The 6,306-nt window shown below is 38.2% G+C and overlaps 1 long non-coding RNA gene across 1 annotated transcript in view; it reads left to right on the top strand.

The window, feature by feature from the left end:
- Positions 1-938: 938 nt before the first annotated feature.
- LOC127168691 (uncharacterized) overlaps positions 939-6,306 on the top strand; it is a 29,305-nt gene continuing 23,937 nt past the window's right edge. The window contains exons 1-2 of the long non-coding RNA XR_007828132.1: positions 939-1,107; positions 2,872-3,009. This is a non-coding gene — a long non-coding RNA (uncharacterized LOC127168691). The remainder of the gene's footprint in view (positions 1,108-2,871; positions 3,010-6,306) is intronic.

Here is a 6,306-nt window from a genome sequence, read left to right as displayed (position 1 = left end):
ATAAATAACAGTAGTATTTAATAATAGACCAATTTGTAGTAGATGTCACAGTTACTTGCAGCTGCGCGCATAGTGGTGACAGAAAAACACTGGTAACAAGCGGAGGGAAACGGGTAAAATCCATGGAATAAGAGGGGGAAAAAAACAATTTTGTTCAATTTGATGCCAGAATCGAAATGCAAATAATTTTTTATAGAACACTGTCGTCAATAACTCCATTATAAGTTAAACACAGACGTTTAAACGGACATACTATGGATGAAAACTGCTAGGATTGCTCTACTTTTAAAGCATAAATTTGATAAAATTGTCTAAATGTCTACATAATATTCACATATGCTGTTCGTAGTGGATGCACTGTATTACCCCTAAGACCCTATGCTTAACAGTTACAGCATGACTTAATACTTAAACCTATTACTACTAACATTTTACATACCATTTATTTATTTAATCTCACAATTCTGACTTTTTTTCTCGCAAATGCAAGTTTAGATCTCCGAGTTCGGACTAAGTTGTACGTAACAATAGTAAGTTTGTCAATTGTCAGGGGGGAAAAAAAGAGAATGACGAGTTATATTTTCTTGTCAGAATTGTCAGATTTAATCTCGGAATAGCGAGAATAAAGCCCTCAAATTGACCTTTTATTTATTCTTTCATTCCATATGGCTCCATAGACCGCTACTTGAAAACGGTCATTTTCTCAGCAGGGGCTCCATTTTCTGCAACCCAAAGAGCCCCGCCCACAAAAACGTCATCACTGTTTGGAAACTTGAGAAACTGTGTGCGTGATTTTAGTTACATTGTTCCGCCATTAGATGGCGACAAGAGACTGTTTTTACGAGTCAGCAGCAAAGACTTTTATATTGAAACATAAACGCTGTTGTAAACGGAAGTTATTTTTACTTTCACCAAGAGCTTGAGGTAGCTAACAAATGCATAGAGCAGCGCTGTCATCGCTCATCAAATGAAAGGATAATGTTAATGTTATACGGGTAATGTTACCACAAAGAGCCTATTGCTTTCTTCAGCGGACATTCAAACTAATGTTTTGAATTGTGAATATGATAAAGTATTGAGCTGAAGAATGGTTTCTGTATCATGCAGGTAATCACACTCGCTTAGACCAGGGGCCAGTTGCATAAACTTAGCCTCTATGTTAAGACAGTGTCTTAAGAACTAGTTTGACCAACTAGCGGTTAGCCAAAGGGTAATCAGTCTTATTTTTTGCATTCAGCTTAGACTAATCTACATTTTTATGTAACTGAATTTAAATAATGATGACCAGTTTTAAAGAAAAAATTAGCTGACTTACTTTTAAGACTAGTCTTAACCTTTTATGCAACTGGCCCCAGCTCTCTCTCATAACACTCTACTACACATAATTCGCTGCTTTAATACAATAAGCTTTTAATGAAGCAATTCAATATTCCTTCATTACTAGTTCTAAAGTGACCTTTTCGAATTAGTAATGAAGGCTTGGGCTCAGCTGTTAAAGGAGAAGTCCACTTTTTAAACAAAGATTCCTTGTCATCCAAAGTTCATGTCTTTCTTTCTTCAGTCGTAAAGAAATTATGTTTTTTGAGGAAAACATTTCAGGAGTTTTCTCCATATAATGGACTGATATGGTGCTCCGATTTTGAACTTTCAAAATGCAGTTTAAATGCGGCTTCAAACGATCCCAGCGAGGAAGAAGAGTCTTATCAAAACGAAGCAAAACGATCGGTTATTTTCATTAAAAAAAAAACGGTTTAAATACTTTTTAATCTCAAACGCTGGTCTTGCCTTGCTCTCCCTGAACTCTGTGTATTCTGGCTCAAGACAGTTCGGGTATGTTGAAAAACTCCAATCGTATTTTCTCCCTCAACTTCAAAAATCATTTCAAAATCATCCTACATCGCTGCGTAAGTACCGACCCAGTCTTTGCAAAGTGAACATGCAAAGAAGATCAAACACCCTTAACAAAAAGGTAAAACAGCGATGTAGGACGATTTCGAAGTTGAGGGAGAACATGAGATGGGAGTTTTTTGACATACCCTAACTGTCCTGAACTGGGACAAAAACAGTCCATTCAGAGCAAGACAAGATGAGCGTTTGCCATTTAAAATTATATAAATTGTATTATTTTTTAATAAAAAAAATAACCGATCCTTACGCTAGATAAGACCCTTCTTCCTCGGCTGGGATCGTTTACAACCACATTTGGCATCGTTTGAAGCCGCATTTAAACTGCATTTTGGAAGTTCATACTCGGGGCACCATATCAGTCCATTATATGGGGAAAAATTCTGAAACGTTTCCCTCAAAAAACATAATTTCTTTATGACTGAAGAAAGAAAGACATAAACATCTTGGATGACAAGGGGGTGAGTACATTATCTCTAAATTGTTGTTCTGGAAGTGGACTCCTTTAAACTGTCAACTTTAGATTTGAATCCGTGGCGGAAGGAAGTAGTTCCACGCAAAAGTTTTTTTAAAGAAGTTTTTACAGACGCTTTGTTGTTGTTTCTTAAGTATACTACACTCGTGCCATCTAACTGTTGTATAAAGCAATATCACACTCATACTCATGAGATATGGCTGTATGTTGGCACACTGACCGTGTCGGCCGAATCACAGCCGTGCCGATATATGTACAGCCATATTTCACTTCTGCTTGTGTGATATTGCTTATTTATGCACACCTACATTATATATAGCCTATGCCCCTACCCCTCCAATGTTCAAGACAAGATTATGACCTTGTTAATATTTTAAACTTTTTAAACTATAAACCATTGGAACTGCAACCAACTGTTAAACCTGCATTATTTGAGCAGTATATTATAGACAGAGATTACTTTTCTAGAATTCTCTGTTTCTGTTTCACAGAAGAAAGCCGTACACGTCTTATTGCTTCGACTGACCTGATTGGGAGCTGATGTGGATGTATTGTTGCAGGCCGTCATATGGCGACAATGCTTCTACCATATTTTTGCTGTCCCGCAACTCCTGTATATTGCTGTCCAGGTAATCAAACTACTTTGGAAAGTCTTGTCACCTTGTAAAAGTAATTAAATTTCCACGAAAACACCATGAAGTATGTTTAAAGGATTATAAAAGTGAGGGTAATGAATGTGGACATGAGGCCTGGAGCAGGAAGAGAGATGGATATGTTGTAAAACAGCAGCTGTGTGGGCTTTTGAGTCTGGACCCATTGCCCTACAATAACGTCAGGGTGGCCCTGTCATTCTGAACGAGGACTCCCCTCTGGCAAAGAAAACGTCTCAAACTAGTCTAAGCTGGTCTTCTGGTCTTAGTTGGTTGCCCAGCCTGGTCAAATTGGTCTGCACTTTTCCAACCAACTTAAGGCCCATTCACACCATGTATGATAACTAAAATGATAACAAAAAATTAGTTTTAAAAATCATTCTAAATGTAAATGGAATAACATTCATGCAACAACTATTATGATAATGGCACAGAGGAATGATATAATTGGAATCACTTTCATAACAATAATTTTTTTTTCAGCTGATGAATGATTAAAGTGGGACAATTTAAAGTGGCAGATGACAAAACTGGCGTACATGCTAATAGTAAACAAAATGTTGTTATCCATTGATTGGATGTTAATATAATTATTATTGTAATAGAGTTGGTGTGACCGGCCTTTTATACTTCTTTGAGTGTTGTTTTTTTCAGGAGGGTGATGCAAGCTTTAGTTTTCAAAAAGTGTCCATGTTGATATGTGTGACATACTGATATACACACAGATGCTTGCAGTCTAGTATTTCTCTAGTGATTTTTGTCTATTTTCTCATTTTTCTCGCTCACACACAGATGTACTCTAACCACCATTTCTCTTTATTCAGAGTGGTGATGAACTAAGTTTCTTTATGTCTCATACCCACAATTCCAGCAAAGCTCAATAAAGTAGATTTATAGTTCAGGGCTGCCTGAGCTCAACTATATGGAAATGACACATATACACTAGTAATGTATCTGATCCCTTGTAGTCATTTCCTGTGATCTATGGAGCTCTGTACCTCAGTCTCCCCTCCTGGAGGCAGCGTGTACCCTGCAGATGGTGCTGTTTTAAAAAGGATGGCTCTGAAATGCAGTTCCTGTGCTCAATTCTGCACTCTGTCTTACTGTTAGCACTTCTTAATAAGCTCTGTCTATGTCTGGCTGATACGGTTAGTCAAACGGCTACTCCATTAGTTTGCTGCACCAACAGGAGTGGTTTACAGCTTTGCATTCGCTTTCTAGTTTATATCGCAAATGTGTCCTTTTAAAGGCGCAGCTGTAGCACGTGTTCACCAAGTCTGAACATCAAAGGGAGCTTTCAGAACGCGTCGTGGCTATTCTTTTTCATAGAAACAGATATTGACGAAAACATCAACGAACTAAAGACCCCAGAGGGCGGGAGAGAGCAGAAGTGCTTGTGTTATTAAGGAGCTGCAGGACTGCAGTGATTGAGTACACTGTTTGTGCATTAGCAAAGTACAGCTGTGGTTAAATGAATGTTGCATCAAAGCTCACTCAATCAGCAGCAACACATGCAATTATAGCCGGCTCAGGAGCGAGGTACGCCATGACCCCGGTGCTGAGAAATAATTTACAAACAATTTACAGTAAAAAAAAAAACACTTGGCTGAAAATGCCACACCTAAGATTAGTTTCACAAATGACGGTTTATTGATAAACTCAGCTGAAGTGACCACACAACAGGCTTTAAATCATTCTGTTGTGCTGTTTTTCTGTATCTATCTGTCTATCTATCTTGATCTTGTTCTAAATCTAACATTCTGTTTGTCGTTCTATCATTGTCGTTCATTCATTCTATCTAAATTTGTCATTATTTTCTATATATATCATTCTGTCTATAGTTCTGTCTGTCATTCTACCTATCATTTTGTCTATTTCCATCGTTCTATCTATATCTATGGTCATTTTATATCTATCTCTCAGGCTATATCAGTCATTATATGTATCGTTCTGTCATCTACATCTATCATTCTTTCAATATCTATCGTTCTATTTCAATCATTCTTTCTAAGTATAGTGTATCGTTCAGTCATTCTATCTATCGTTCTGTAGTTCTATGTATAATTGTCCATCTGTAGGGCCTATAATAAACCCAAGTTAAGGCCAAGTTAACTCTTTTAAAACATTATTTCAAACAAAGCTTTGTTCTCAAGTCAAAATTCGACAAAAACAGTAAAGTTACACGTACAGTTATATGAATTTCACTTCATTTTTTAATTTGAATTGCAATTTGGCTTCTTGTTTGCTATACCAGTTAAAATTCAAGTGTTGAATTGATTTCTAAATGCCAGTTCGGTTCTGACGCACAATCCTGGCACTGACATTAGGCGAGGAGCGTTTCGCTGGATTAACGGATGAAATATCTGACTGTAACTGCCCGAGCTCACATTGCACTCTGACTCGTATCAGTACTTAGAGCAATAGAGGACCACGTCAGCCCGGAGAGAAACTTAATCAACAGTAATATATACAGTGCGCCCCGAATCCATTCTCTATATCCAACAAGGTGATTTTCTCTCTCTCTTCCTTTCTTTACGAGAAAGAGAAAATTGCACATCTAATGAAATCCAATTTTATATTTCATTCTGAGGAGCACAATAAACAGAGAACAAGCAGTAAATAAGCTTTTCAAAAAGCTGATTACCAAAGCAATTTATTGCCAAGTCCAAAACCATAGCAGAGCAGAGATGTGTTGGGGGTGAACAGGGGGGGCTTTCTTTTCTCTCTTTTACCTTTTTGCCTGCTGCGTTGTTATTGGCCAGGTGCACGCGCGTACGCGCGGGTCTCCGTGCGCGAATATATTTATTTATCCGCGTGCGCTCAACTTTTCTGCGATTCCGTTGTCTTGTGATGAAAATAAAAGAGGGGTTTGTGATTGGGGTCAGCCCTGCATCCATTAGAGCAGCAAATGAAGTGGAATTCAAGGCTCCTCCATTACCGAGGCCTTCTCTCATTGTTCCCGACCGCTTTCCATACGGCGGAGTCCCTCTCTAACCCAAGGCTGATTGCAATAATGACATTTTCCCGCCACAACAGTCCGACGTTTCCCTGATTGGAATACATAGCCAATGTGCTCCGATAAATAGGCCTCACCTGTCCCCTGCCCCCTCTGAACAAAGGGTCCTAGCCTGTGCTTTGAGACAAATTGTCTCCCAGTTACAGCTGTATCATATTATTCTGTTGAGCTCATTTACTGGAATAGAAAAATGATAATTTCATTGTATTGTTTGTGTAGTGGGTCCACTGATACGGCCCTGCTATTCATGAGCTTTTCAT

The sequence above is a fragment of the Labeo rohita genome, chromosome 7, assembly GCF_022985175.1.
Source record: "Labeo rohita strain BAU-BD-2019 chromosome 7, IGBB_LRoh.1.0, whole genome shotgun sequence".
In the NCBI taxonomy this organism is placed as follows: Eukaryota; Metazoa; Chordata; class Actinopteri; order Cypriniformes; family Cyprinidae; genus Labeo; species Labeo rohita.
Note: the sequence above shows the minus strand (reverse complement) of the source record. Positions and strands in the feature narration are given on the sequence as shown.